At 36.6% G+C, this 15,748-nt stretch overlaps 1 protein-coding gene across 6 annotated transcripts in view; it reads right to left on the reverse strand.

The window, feature by feature from the left end:
- LOC132123418 (rho guanine nucleotide exchange factor TIAM1-like) overlaps window positions 1-15,748 on the reverse strand; it is an 83,434-nt gene that overhangs the window by 64,577 nt on the left and 3,109 nt on the right. For 2 of the 6 annotated variants that reach the window (XM_059534008.1, XM_059534010.1), the window contains exons 1-2: window positions 1,419-1,580; window positions 1,183-1,353 (exon numbers count right to left, since the gene is read on the reverse strand). The exons of 1 other annotated variant lie outside the window; for it this stretch is intronic. The gene's annotated coding sequence lies outside the window, so the exon portion shown is untranslated. Of the gene's footprint in view, window positions 1-1,182; window positions 1,354-1,418; window positions 1,582-15,748 lie in introns of those variants that run through there. 3 more of the 6 variants (XM_059534011.1, XM_059534012.1, XM_059534015.1) reach the window with 2 other exon arrangements.

A 15,748-nucleotide genomic window follows, 5' to 3' on the forward strand; every position in this document is an offset into this window, starting at 1 on the left:
GATTCCTTCTGTCTTTCCTTTTCTCAGGCCATTCAGAGTGAATTAATTCAGCTCATCTGAAGTCCTTCCCACCAGGACATGCTCAGAAGGGATTCTCCTTGACCCTGACCAAGTCACACATTTGCAATTCATCATCTTCCTGACACGTCTACACAATAGCACAAGCACACAAGCTTTGTCATTGTAAGGACACACGTATGGACTGTTTACAGCGTCTGAAACCCGCAGAAAGCCTGTGTTTGCGTGCTGATGTTCTGTCATTAACCACCAGTTCAATTAGCATTTACAAGACCACGGTTGGAAGACAATAACAATGCTTTAAATGAGCTTTGTTCTTTCAGGGTGTATCTTTTTGATATGCAACAGGCAATTGGAAAAGCAGCTATATTAAGACACGCAACTATGCTTGCGGCAAAACTTATTTTGCAAACCACAGTCCAAATGTCACACATGCAAAGTCATATCCCCAGCCAAACAGATCCTATAGGAATTTTTGCCTTCAACTGAATCCTAATGGGAATTCCAACACAGAATTCCAGCAAACAACAAGTAGATCTTAAGAACAGATAGTTCACAATAGGACTATTTGGTTCCCAGTGGGATCAAATGTCCATGTAGAACATTGCAAGCAAATCTTTCAGGGTTTTTAAAACTCCTGTAGCTTTCTTTAAACTCTAGTTAAAACATTATTCCAACAAAAAACAGGAAAAGTTCTGATAAGGACTACTTAAAATCCAAAAGACCTCAACAGGGCTCAACATAGGGCTTTTCCAGTTATACCAAATTATTGGACAAGGAATTTAAAAAAGAAGTTTTGCATATAAAGAGGGTAAATGCTATCCAATAATAATTTAAAATTAAATTCGCTTTATCTAATAGATTTTTATTCAATTTTTAAGTGTTTTTGTTTGGATTTCTTAAGATTGATCGCAAATAATGAATGAAATTCCAACAGGAATATTTTGACTAAAGATATATCAGCCATGTGAAATCTTAATAAGAACAATTCTAAATCAGGGAAGTCTAAACTTATGAAAAAACTGAGATACAAACACTAGATAGTGACCAATCTACTTTGCACCTCAACAAAAAGTCTGTAAGACCAGTGTAAAATACCCAACAGTAAACATGTAAATATGGAATGGTTATTAATGATTTGCTGATACAAAAACCCTTGTGTACCTGTCAATAAGCTTCTTTGAGTGTTCAAGTAGAGCCAGTCAAATAGAGACAGACGAAGTCAGACGTACAGACTGCGCTGTTCAGATGTGGGGAATCCTTTTAATCTGCTTTCTCTGCCTCTCGACAGATATCCAGAGTCTTTAAAGCCGTGAAACTGCAGTGTGTCTTCTCCTGAAAAGCATCAACGTTAACCCAAAGCCTGCCGCCACACCTCGACAACCGCACAAACGTCTTACCTTCCCAGGGGGCGATCCTATGACCCAATGGCACGCGTCCTTTCTAAAATCTCATGTTTCCTGCATAGCCGTCCACATTCTGTCTCCAACTCATTCTGACTCCCACGTGAACTGGACGGGAACTGAAACAGCTTGGGATGGGGGCTGTGTCTATTCAGCGACCCCTCCACTCTTCTCCTCCCCTCTCCCACACTATTTTTTTACCCCCTTCCCCCTTTCCTTCGGTCTTGGAATGACTGAGATTGGGAGCAGGAATGCGTGTGGTTCTGCTCCTTTTGGTCCGTCTGAACGGCTCTGGTATGACCCTGCAGAGAGCACCAAATTTACACAAGAATTCAAACCCGCCTCTCACAAATGCAGACTCCGCCCACTTATCACACCTTTCCCGCAGAGCTCCGCCCACCTCAGGGCAAATTCTCTTGCTGAAATAAAGTCTGCAAAATAAAGAGCGCACCCCAGAAAGAAAACACGTCTAATGCCTGGTTCACACGGGACGATTTTAAAATTGTCGGCCGATTTTCCAAACCTGAGAGACCCCACACACGGCGATAAAAAATCACGGGTCTAACAGTGTTGGTCGTACAGTGTGTGGTGTGCAGCCACACGGCAAAATCAACACATCACACACGAACCGATTTGACTCCCGAGCATTCCCAGGTCAGACGGGAAATCTCGCAAAATCCCTCGAGATCTAACGTGACTTCAGAGTAAACAATCATGGAGGACGAAGAGGATGCAGTGGCCATAGTTTGTCCTTTGTTTGTAACCGAAAAAAAACATAAGAAAAAAAAGAAAAGGCGATTGTCAAAGAAGCGGAGACAAAGTCCTCCATCTCCGACATCCACCGGACTTTCTGGTGCGCCATGCCGCCGGCTGTTTTGATTTTGTTTCCCGGTACTTCCTCGCCGCCTCATCACCTCGCTTTCTGATTGGCTACACGCCAAAGTCCACAGGCTGCGTGATCGTTTGTCCTCGGGGGACACCACACACGAGAAGAAATCGGGCCAAATAAATCCAACATGTTGGATATGCCCGATTTGAGATTGGAGCGGTCCCGACGTCCTTCCGAGCAGAGGAGAGCAGTCTTAACACACCACACACGGCAGGAATATCTGATCAGATTATTTTACGATAATCGGAGCATCCTTAAGATGTCGGAAGGGGTGAATCGGGGCTAAAATCGGCCTAATCCTGCCGTGTGAACCAGCCTTAAGGCACATGTAATCACCAAATCAAAAGAAAACTATTAATTATATTTTTATAAGCTTATTGTATGAACATGGTGCTTTTTTTCCAATTGCAATATTATTTTTATGACAATTAAGTCTCCTGCCTGTTCTTATTATCATCATGTGTCTGGAGATTTTGAATCAATGTTATTTAAAGGTTAAATAAATGCAGCAAAAAAATCTACCATGATACATAAATAGTTTGATTTACCATGATACAGAAAATATATTTTTTTTGGCTTTTATATAAAAGTAATGAAAATGACTTTTTTATTGCATTATGTTAATGAGAATATGAAGGAAAGTATGTGCTTTATTGTCATTAAAATAATGTCATAACGCAATATATTTCATAGTGCAAAATATAATCCTGAATTTTTTCTTTAGATTTTAGGGGAATATATGACATTGTCATCAAAAATAACATCACAATGCAGTAAACCTATTAATAGGTTCCATTTCATCATGCAAAATATAACTTTGCATTATTTCTTTTGATTTTGAAGTAAAAATATGACCCAGGCATGTTCAGGCCCTGAAAAGGTTTTTCAATATTCACCCATCACAACCTCCAAATACATGACGTCTACAAATATATCTATCATATGCCATAATACCAGCTAGAAGAGGTTAAACCTTAAATACTTGGAGAGAACAGCATGCATATGTGTCTGTGGAGATAGAGGTGTGATTGGTGGGAAGGCAGCAGCGTTGTTGTCATAGCACCAGAGCTGTAGGAGGAGAGAGACACAGACGTCAATGATGACGACCCGAGCTGAATTCATTTTCAGCACACACACACACACCTTGTGTAGGTATTCTGGGACGCCAGGCAGTGGCCACAGTGTTTGGTAGCAGGAAGCTGTTCTATCACTCTGATCATGTGATCTGCGAGCTGCTTTGCATAAATAGCAGCACAGACACCTGGGGCCAGATTGAGAGCTGTGTTGGCTGTCTGATATAACCCAGAGACGGTGAGCTGAAGAGGAACTGGACTGTACACAGCTCAGAAGCACAACGATGTCTAGACGATTGTGATTAAACTGTCTAAAATAAGAACCTCAGCACTGTAGTTAGTCTGATGCTGTATAAAAGTGACTAACTTTGCCAGCCAAGGTTATGACCTCTAATCTGTACAAACTCCACAGCTGGATACTTTCTCCCAAACACAAAACAGAGCCAGAGAAACAGAGAGTGAGACAGAAGGACGAGAGAAAGAAATGTCTTGTGTATCCCTACTGTAATGTAATTACAACATAAGTGACCCTGGAGCACAAAAGCAGTCTTAAGTCTCTGGGGTATATCTGTAGCAATAGCCAAAAATACATCGCGTGGGTCAAAATTATTTTTTTATGCCAAAAATCATTAGTATATTAAGTAAAGATCATGTTCCATGAAGATATTTTGTAAATTTCTTACCGTAAATATATACATTTTTGATTAGTAATATGCATTGCTAAGAATTAATTTGGACAACTTTAAAGGTGATTTTCTCAATATTTCGATTTTTTGCACCCTCAGATTCCAGATTTTCAAATAGTTGTATCTCGGCCAAATAGTGTCCGATCCTAATAAACCATAAATCAATGAAAAGATTATTTATCCAGCTTTCAGATGGTGTATAAATCTCAATTTCAAAAAATAGTACATTTAAGACCTAAGGTCACCTATAAAATCATATTTGATTGACTAAATATTTAATATTAAATAAAAATAAGAATACATACTAATAAACCCATAATAATTATCCCAATAATCTCAAAATAATTCCATAAAATTGCTAAAGAACACACACACAAAAATAAATCCCAACAATCCCATAATTAATAATAAATATAAACAAATAAAAATAAATAATACAAATCTTAATAATCCCATAATAAGAAGAAATCAAAACAATTTTAGTAACACCACAATTAATATTAAAAAAACTCCACAGCTGAATACGTTCTCTTAAATGAAACAGAAAGAGAAACAGGAGGAAGAAAGAAAAAATGCTGTTTTATGAACCCCATACTGTAATTTATTTAAAATCAATATGAACTCATATTTACTAATTAATATTCAGTAAGATTTTTATATGAATATGAACAATTCCCTAAGTATTAAAATAAACATATATTAAAAATGCCATAAATTAAATAAAATGTAAACACCTTAATTATTCATTATTATTAATAAAGATTTTTTAAAAATCTTAAAAATTGCATAATTAATATTAATAATTCAAAAAAATACATTTAAAAATTTTAATTTCATAATAATTAATGATAAATTAAAATAAATAAATAACTTCTTTCTTTCATCCAACTTGTACCTTTCAAACTATTTGCAAATTAGACCATATGCACAAAAAAAAAGGACCCATAATATTCATAGCACACTTTTCTTGATGGATAAAAGAAGTCCTGCCCGACGTTGTTTCCAATTATTCAGCTTCATTTGACACATTATGAAAGTTAATGATGATGTGTGCAGAAATGACACACATCAGCTTTAACAAGACGAGCCGGTGTTGTTTCTGTGAGGAGAGACAGACGTGACATTGACAGTCTCTCAGGAGAAAAAGATCGGTCCGTCTGAGCCAAACCGACATCCACGTCTGCTCTGCACGATAAACTATCAGAACCATCGTGGAAACCTCTCATATATCTGTATCAAATGATTCATTAGGGTATGAGCTCATTATAAACCAGTTTAGTATTCATGACGCTTCAGATCCTTAGGACATTTGAATATGGTAATGTATGGATATATGTGAAATAGTTTTTTAGTATCAGAATTGGAAATGACCTCTGTGACCTCAATTCCAGACAGAAAGTCCTGAAGGAGACATTCTTCTTAACGATTCAGTCACACCAAAATTGAAGTGATTAGAAAAGCCGGAGACATAAATAATAAAACGATATTTGACACTTTACATAACTCATACACATAGTGATAAACAACAGCTTCCAGGAATACCAATTCTGGTTAGTCAATCGTGCCATTCAGCAGTCAAATATTTCTGATATTAATGGCATCAATCCATGACAACACTTTAAAATTAACTGCTTATTTTTTAAACTAATATTTTATACAGAGCTACACTAGCATGTGGGGTCAGGAATGTTTGTTTGTTTGTTTGTTTTAAAGAAAAGTAATTAATACCGTAATTCCTCAAATAAAAACCAGTAGTCAAATAAACGCCGGGCCTCTTATAGTGGCCGGGGGCGTGGTCAACACGGACAAATAAAGGCCGGGGGAAAATCTGTGCAGCAGAGCCAGATAACGCACGTACATGCCCACCGCTGGAGCGTTTCTCGTTCTCGAGTCAAGAACCGGTTGCATCGGTTTTCGGATCATCAGTACACTGAACCAAGAACCGTTTCTGTCGGACACGTCTGATTCGATAACCGAGAAGCTGATGATACAGCGCATGCGTGAAGCAGACTGACGCGCAGCGCGTGAGAACCAAGCTTGTTCCTTTAGTAATTGATTATGAACTGGTTCTGTGCTAATGTTATGATCTCTGTCCACTGGAACGCTATCGCTTTTAATTTAAAACGGGTTATTTAAAACAATTACTTATCAAACAGATGGAATTAGAAATAAAGGCCTGCCCTTTAATAAAAGCCTGTTACCTTCTGCAGTTCAGTTAAATAAAGGCCCCGGCTTTTATTTGAGGAATTACGGTACTTTTATTCAGCAATATGCATTAAATTGATCAAAAATGATAGTAAAGATGTATATATTACTACAAAATATTTATTGGATAATAAATACATAAATGTTTGCTTTTTGTGCACAAGTGTTTTCAACATTAATAATAATCTGAAATGTTTATTGAGCAGCAAATCAGTATATTAGAATGATTTCTGAAGGATCATGTGACACTGAAGACTGCAGTAATGATAATAAATAAATACATGCAGCCCGGGTAAGCATTAAAAACTCCTTACTCCAGCACACTCCTTACAAGTGAACTAATAAGGTAATTTGCTGAATTAAACATTTTATATTCATATATTAATTTCTTGGTTAAGTAGCGGCTTAATAAGTGTGATAATGTGCAGTCAGATGATCATTATTACAAAATACAGGCTCAAAAACTAACTACCATCAAAGAGGAGGCTGAATTAAGTGTTCCTGAATTTCTCCTAATATTCGGGTTTATTTGTGATAACGATTCACTAACTGTAGATTATTCCTTATTCATTTAGCTCAATTTTTATTTCACTTCAAAAAAGGCATAAAAACAAATTCCCTGATAACAAGAAAACTTGAAATACTTCTATGTATGCAAACTAGATTTCAAACATCACACGTTCTGAAATGTTCTTGCTATTCATTATGCAATAAAGCTGCTAAAGATGCTATCTATAACTGGTTGAGAGAAAGTTAGTTAAACTGCCAGTAAAGCAATTACACACCTGGTTTAAGAGTATCACCCCCAAGGCCTCATGCATTAAACATGAGCAGAACAAATATCTGTTAATTGTTTGTAAAACAGTAGATTTATTGCTTGATTGTGTTCAAATTCAATATAAAAAAATTTAAATGTAAAAATGCATTTGTGAAAAATTCACACTGAAAAATGCATAAAAATATTGTGTCTGAAATTGAGCTTAACTTCATCATTACGCCTTAAAGCAAACAAAACGGCCCTAAAACCAGTTTCCTCAATCGGGTAATGCACAGAATGAGAACAGCAAACGATGAGAGTAAAGGACAAGCAAACGTGACATCCTTCTTCAAACTGAGGCGACACGCGTCACTTTCAATAACGGTCAGGGACTCTTACCTTCGCCATCTGCCGTGTTTGCATTAGGCTTTCTGATGACATTCACAGAGGAATTCAATAAAGCATCCCCAACTGAGACAAAAAACATCAGTGTTCCCACAGAGAACCATCTACTGTTCCTGAATTCCCAATATTTCATTGACCTAGGAGAGAGGTTTACACCAAACGCTAAAGCTAACATCATTGACGCGCCAGCTGCACAGAAATGCACTCCAAATTTGCTCACAGCTATTTGGAATCACGTTCAAAGACAATACACATTCATAACACTGGAAACAATGCCCTGGCTTAGTAAAAACATGCACAGAAACATGACGTGACTTGGGAATCACATTCTTGTCTGATTGTAAAACATGACAGAGACGAGAAACACTGCACATCTCATGTGACCGCAAGCGTTTGTTTGCTTTTCATTATCTTTATGTTTTGTCTTATCAAGATAGTCCTGTAATAATTTCACGGTGCCGTTCTGTGAAGAAACTTTTTCCACCACAGTTCTATCAAGCAGCAGATGAACTGCTTTAAAAAAAGCTTGATTTGCTGTTATCATTAAAGTCTGTTGCATAAATGGTGCAGAGAGAGACAAAATTCAATACTTAGCTTAACCCTAAGTCTGAATAACAACAGTAAGAGATAATGGTCAGTTTTAGTGGTAAAGCAGTTAAATCCAGCTTGAGATTTTCCTAATAATTTCTTTGTACTACATCTATCAATTAAAAAAGTTGCAAAAGATGAAAAAGTAAACATTAAAAGTACATGTAATCAATAGCCAACCATAATACATGAGTCCATGTAGGTACTGCAGAATATCTGTGGGATCTATTATTATATTTTTGATCTAAATGTGGATATCATTTTTAATAGCTTAATATATAATGGATCTTTCATTTTGGATCAATATTTAATTATTAATTTATTATATTTTTCCCTGTATGTTTTGATCAAATAAACGCAGCCTTGGTGACCAGAAGAGCAATGCAAAAATCACCAAAAACAGTAATTTATATACAATTACTTAAATATAATACTTGAACCCTCCCGTTTAAATTAATAATGTTTGTTATCATTATACAGTTAATATGATTTTTTATATATTCTTAGAGTATGAAAGGCTTGAGAAGATGACTCAGACGTTCCAGAAACCCTGGATTGAAACTGTAAGATCCCTGTTAGGAAGAAACAGCTGCTAAATATGTTCAGGAACCTTCAATATTTGAGATTCTGGTTCAAATCCCTAATAAATCCCTGGCATGTTGACTTATGATCTGATCTTCACTCATTCCCTCTCTTGTAGAAGCAACACACTGCATGAGCATGGAGTAGAGGACGCTTACCGGCCATATCTCACTTCACTTAGGGCTTGAGAAGAAAAAGAAATATTTATTACAGTCCTGCTAGGCTTGATCTCAAACAACAAAGACACAGACTCAGTATTAGGGACCAGATGAAAGGGATTGGCCAGAGCATACTGGAGATCATTAGTGAAGATCCCCAGCAGACTCCATCTCATCTCATCTCCTTCTCCTTCTCTCCAATGTACATCAAAGCAGTCAGTCGCTATGAATGCAAACCAGCCAGAACATGTCATGCAAACTCTCAGACAACCGATGATATGTTGGCATGAGGTGGGCTGATCTTCCTGCACAAGCATGATTGTATACATTTGATTATCTGCACACACATCACCAGGAGAAAAGGGCGTTCCTGCAGGGTCACATGACTTTGGGCAGCATGACTGCATGCTGATGATTACTGTAAAGTTTGGAGGAAAAGGTGAGGTTGTTCTGGTGAGTGGTTCTGAAATCAGATATGTTTGTGTCTTAAAGAAACATTTCACCTAAAATGTGCTCAAAATTTGCTAAAAACTAAGATTAGTTTTGTTTCTTCACTGGAACAAAATTGGAGAAATATAGCATTACATCACTTGCTGACCATTGGATGCTTTGTAGTGAATGGGTGCCGTCGGAATGAGAGTCCAAACAGCTGATTAAAAACATCCACAATAATCCACACCACTCAGTTAACATCTTATGAAGAGCTGCTGAAGGCATTTTGTGTTGCATGGAAAGTTAACAGCAAACAGTTTTGAATGAAATGAGGGTAAGAAACAAATGACAGAATTTACATTTTTGGTTGTTTTTTTCTTTCAGCATAGTGTCATAAAATATACAAGTGTATTTGTTTTGCAAATACAGGGCAAATCAAACTGTCCCACAAAAGTAATAATGCATTTCCATATTTGTGCCATCACAATCACACTGACAATCTGCGTCTCCCTAATAAAAATAAATTGAGAACTCAGCCTGAGTTGAACTAAGGGACAGTCAATGTACTTCCGTTCAGACCATCCAGAAAACCAAATGTGAAAGAATCAGGGTCAATTTTAGGAAACTGCCTTTTGTGTCCGTTGTGAATTCTGATATAATTCATGAAGGTATACTAATATTAGACATCATGTAAGAGATTTAACTGTTTATTTTGTAAAGCAAAATTTGAAATTTGAAAAAAATTTGAATCTTATTAATGTTCTATTGATTTGTATTTTTCACTGTTTGTGAAGTCTAAAATGGGTTATGCACTTAAGCAATTAAAATACTGAATGGATGAAGTGTGTCAACATATTTAAGTGAGTGAAATCAGAAAACTTTTGTATCCCACAGGTCTGAAATATGTTTGCGGTGGTAGCCTATTACCCATGGGTCTAAAGTGGGAAAATTATTTCCTGAAGGCTCAGCAGTACAACATCCTGGCACTTTTCCTTTGCAATGACTAAATTAGTCTTAAACAGACTCCTGCAGGGTGCAAAAAGTTCCAGCTATTTAATATTCTAGCTCCAGCCAATGCACATCAACAACAATGAAATACGAGTTTCGTTTCAATGAAAGCATCTGCCTGCTCTGAAACACAATCACATCAGGCTGACAATAACGTGCTGGCATATTTACTTGTGTATCAGATCTCAGATAAGACTGGAAATGCTAAGTACGAAACAGCTACACGTGACATTTCTCCTCAGCATCGGTCCTCTGTCATGCTAAAGTTACAAGGATCATTTATCTCCTGCATAATTAACAGCATTGACGGATGGTCCTGTTTTATACGTTTACTCTGATCTTCTGGGCTAACAGACCCACTTTCAGTTTCCCCACAATCCTCTGCAGGTTCATTAGCCCTAGTGGTGTTATAATGGATGCTGAGTCATTCCCCAAGTCAGAGCCATGAGCTGGAGTCACCCTCCAGACAATTTATCAGGATTAGGGATCATGCATGTGCAGGCGTGCATGTCTTTTATCGGCCACGCTGGCTCAGCAGCCGCCCTCTCCTTCCCAGCATCCATTACTTGCAAAATAAAGATGCATGGTCAATTATGCAAAGCCAACATCACATCTTTCCTCTCCTAGACTACAGTGATACGAGATTGATGTTTTAAAACATAAATCAAACCAGTCACATACTTAAAGCAGATCAGAACCAATAAGACATGCTTGTGCAGAGAACCAACCTATCAGCCAGAGTCCTACATTCACTTTAGTTTAGAGCCTGCACAGTGAAATATGAGCACAGGTGTATTGTAATACATATTTCAAGTGTTGTGTTGCTGCACAGTCAGAAACACAGTGAGTAAAAGCACCTAAGTGGGTCATCTTAAGCCCCAAGTATCTGGGACATGCCAATGAGCCATGAGGACTGGTGAAAGTCCAACTACACACGGTTCACAATGACCAGAATAACAGCTCACAAATGAGAAAAACAGACTAACACATGATATGTAAAAATTGATAGCCTGAATGCACTGTAAGTCGCTTTGGATAAAAGCGTCTGCTAAATGCATTCATTTAATTTAATTTAATTTAAATATGGTTCATGACAACTAAGTAGAAGACTTAAGTAGAGACTGTCCAACATATGAGCCAATAATTGGCCATTTTGTGATTATAGCATCAGCAGATTAACAGAACAGCATAATTTCCAGTTGATGGCCTTAAAATATTTAATAACACACATATATTTGCAAAAATATTAAAATTTAAAAGAAACAATAAAAATAATATTAATATATTTAAAAGATCTAAAATATTTGGACAAATATATTAATATAAAATTTTATCTATAATAAATACATACATTCAATACAATATAAATACATTAAATATATTACATACCATAGATAGATAGATAGATAGAGATGCCTTACATTATTTTAAGAAAGATTTTTTTATAATACTATATAATTATATTTACAGTATCAAACTAATATATTATATATAATCACATTATTTTAGGGCTGTAGCTATCGAATATTTTAGTAATCGAGTATTCTACCAAAAATTCCATCGATTAATCGAGTAATTGGATAAAATGTGTTTTTGCTTAATTAAAGTGCAATATTAATTATGCAAGAGAAAATAAGACTCCTGGGTCTTGTGACGGTCACGGAGGGACCGCACGTTCATCATGGATGTTAATACGGACAAACACACACCGAGACTGTTTGGCGATACAAGAGTTTATTGTAATTATTGATCAGAGAGTGAATGAAATACCTGTAAACTATGTGTATGTTCCCGTGTAGCGTTTGTCCCGTGATTTTTAGAGTCCTGGTAAGAAACAATGGCAGGAATTATTGGTTCCGCTCAGGGTGGGAATCTACCATGTGTTAATTGAGCGTGGGGGTTTCAGGGGCAACGTGGCCGAGTTGTTGCTGTTATTTCCTGTTTAATGTGAACGAATTAATAACATCAAAGTAGATTTATTAAGTAGAACATCATGCCAATATGTTTCTTTCAGACTCTGTATATTTAAGGGAACGTGTGTAAAGTGTTTTCTGTGAGTTTGTCCCTCCACATGTGGTAATGGTGCTGGCCACCAGTATTAATGTGAATGTCTTTGTAATGGAAGGTAGTCTGTGTTTGTTTCTGCAGTGGAGAGTGTGGCCTGAGGGTTGCAGGTATTTCATTCACTCTCTGATCAATAATTACAATAAACTCTTGTATCGCCAAACAGTCTCGGTGTGTGTTTGTGCGTATTAACGTCCATGTTGAACACGCGGTCCCTCCGTGACCGTCACAGGCCTCGTAAACTGAACAACTAAGTTTCCTTTTTTAGAATTTTTTTTTTTTTTAATGCATAGAATGCAATGCATACATCATAAATAAACATTTAATTATTACCCATTGTTTCTCTGTCTATACTTGTACTGTGAACAATGACAAAAAAAGTTGACAGATGAATTAAGTGCATTTAAGTGCCATTCAGTTGGGGTTTTAAATAAAGCATTTTCTGAGATGCACATTAAACATTAAACAAATAAAACATTAATTTAATTTATCTTTTAATTATTGAAAAGTTGTGTGATTAAACCTTTAAAAAAATTAATGTTAGATTTTTTTTTTTTTAGTGGTAGGCTATGTACATTCTGCTGAACAATAGTCTTTAACCGGACTTTTATTTTGACGGGTTGACGTACCTTTACAGTTCTGTCTATGTGATGTGATGCTAGTTTTACTCAAATCAAACAGTCAAATGCTCATTAAAATGACTGTCAGAGCAGTTCTAGAGATGTTCTTCATGTGTTCACGTCCTTATTTAGTGAGACAGCAGACGCTGAAATCACCGCGAGCGTCACGCGCGCTTCAGTGTGTGTTAATAAAGGAAGTTGCGCTTCTGCTCCATTCATTAACACAGACACGCAGAACATGCAGGATTCATATTTAAATAGACTGTTCCGGCTTAATATTTACAGATATTAGTCCATATCGTGATTTGATGTAAGTACAATGACCTATTTTTGATTAATTCATTCAACATTTGGCAAATTCCGTGCCATTCCGCGTTTAAATTCCGTTTTTATGACTGGATTCCGCAATTCCCTCCGCGTTTTCTGCATCGCAGAAATCATAGGGCCCTAGTTGTGTTATGCCAGCTCTATCTTGCAATGGACACACGCCACGACGCTCTCTTTACGTTTGCCCGCGCCCTCAAATCAAAACACTGCTGACTCCTTGCAGTATGCTACTTCGGACACAGCGCTTGTGTCTCCTTCCGCTTTGTGGGTGATGTAAACGCGTTGAGTCACATTAAAACAAATAATTGCGAAAGAACCTGACGTGAGATTTAAAATAAATTAAAAGAGGCTTCGAGGCAGAGGAATTTCTGTTACTCTGTCCTCGAGTTACTCGAGGAATCGTTTCAGCCCTACATTATTTTAAGATTTAAATATTATTAAAAAAATAATAATACAGAAAAATATAGTAAATAAATTAACTTCTGAAAGGCCAAATAGAAATAAAATAAATACAGAGACATAAAATAACATTCAAACTGAATTTTTAATTGATTTTAATTTACAAAATGTTTATAATCACATTAAATTTACTCCTAAATATCAGTTACTGATACAAACTCTTATTGAGCACTGATCTTGAGTTGTCAACAATATTTTATTTGACATTTCTGCACTTGTTTATAGGGTTTTGCTGCAACACAACACAAGGACATACCGACTGTAAATAAGTGTTTGGACACAAAGCCTTGAGATAATTAAACAACAGTCTTTTAGGGTTGAGTTTTGTGCATTGCATGACAGGTCTTAGTAACAGGCCTAGCACTGATCTTTTTTTTTCACAAATCTTGCAATGGGAATCTTGCATATGTACTCATGTTGTATAAGAAAGAAATAAGTAAACTGTTGTACTCCACAGGACTCACTCACAAGACAATTCTGGCCATAATCCCGTGATTAAGGCAATGGAGATGAGTTATGCACAAAGAGGGCCATTTAAAGCAACAAGAAACAATCTTAAGCAGTTTGTTTATCTCACTCGAGTCGGCATGTTTTCTAGATTCCCTCCAAGCAAAGCTGCAAGTATATCAAAATAAATCAAGCCTGTACTCAAGCCAGCATTTAACCTCAGAAATTATCGCTTCATTTCATTAGCAAACACAACGGCACTACCACTCAAATGAGTCACTGGTAACAAAGGCTGATGAAGATAAAGTTAAATCAAAACTGGATTTTTCACAATTTCTCAAGCACATGTAAGTGGTGTTTGTCTGTGGCTGTGATCCTCTGCAGTGAATGGGTGCCGTCAGAATGAGAGTCATAACAGCTGATAATAACATGGCAATAATCCACAACACTCCAGTCCATCAATTAATCACCGCTTGTGAAGTGAAAAACTGCATGTTTGTAAGAAACTAATCCATCAAGGCATTTTATCTTTAAACTGATGCTTCAGGCCAACATGCAAGACCATAATCCATAATAAGAAAACTTTTTCACTGTAAAAAAGCAGTATTAGGAATGAATGATCCATATTTTAGTCGGAAGCAACAGTTTAACGTTAAAAACTTCTTGATGGATTTATTTCTTACACACAAACAGCTTTATACTTCACAAGAGGTTAACTGATGGACTGGAGTGCTGAGGATTAATGTGGTGTTTTTATCAGCTGTCTGGACTCTCATTCTGACGGCACCCATTCACTGCAGAAGATCCATTGGTAAGCAAGTGACGGAATTTTAATAAAATAAAAGACATTTCCCCAAATCTGTTTCCATTAAGAAATAAACTCATCTACATCTTGGACGGCCTGAGGGTGAGTACTTTTTCAGCAATTTTTTATTTTTGGGTGAACTATGCAAAATGCTTATCAACTGGATTCTTCTGCCATTTTATTCTCTGCCAGAAGAAAAATCTGCAAGTCATTTAACTAATAGCAAACCAAATAGTAACTTAAAGCAATAACAATAATCATTCCAATCTTAGCAACAATCACAATCTAAGACAACTTAGTACCCGTATACAGATTACAAATTCAAGACTAAATTGTATTTAACCAATCATAACCAAAACATCTAAAAAGAATCAATAATACTCTCAATTCAGCATTTAAATAGTTCAAAGACAAAAGAACAATTTTTCGTTTTATCGTTGAAGAATGTTTGTGGTCGGTGAATCCTGCTGCCCTTATTATAAACAAACACAAACCCTTCTGTCTCAGCAAAAACAGTGCTCATTCTCAATTTATTCTGGAGTGAATGAACAATTCTGTGGACATGGGTATGATATGAACATCGCATCAGAAAGATTTCAAATATGCATATTTGGAGTCCTTCCACATGGCATGTTTCATCACAGCACAAAACAAATGTCAAGATCTGTACAACCCCCCCCCCACCCCCCGTTAATAATACACAAATCCCACAACAAGCCCACACAAACATTATGATAAAGAAGATCCACGACAGCTGGAATAACAAGGATGACGGGCATCATTTAAAAAAAAGAAAAGACTGCATTATGAAACAGGTCAAAC

The sequence above is a fragment of the Carassius carassius genome, chromosome 41 (genome assembly GCF_963082965.1).
Source record: "Carassius carassius chromosome 41, fCarCar2.1, whole genome shotgun sequence".
Lineage (NCBI taxonomy): Eukaryota > Metazoa > Chordata > Actinopteri > Cypriniformes > Cyprinidae > Carassius > Carassius carassius.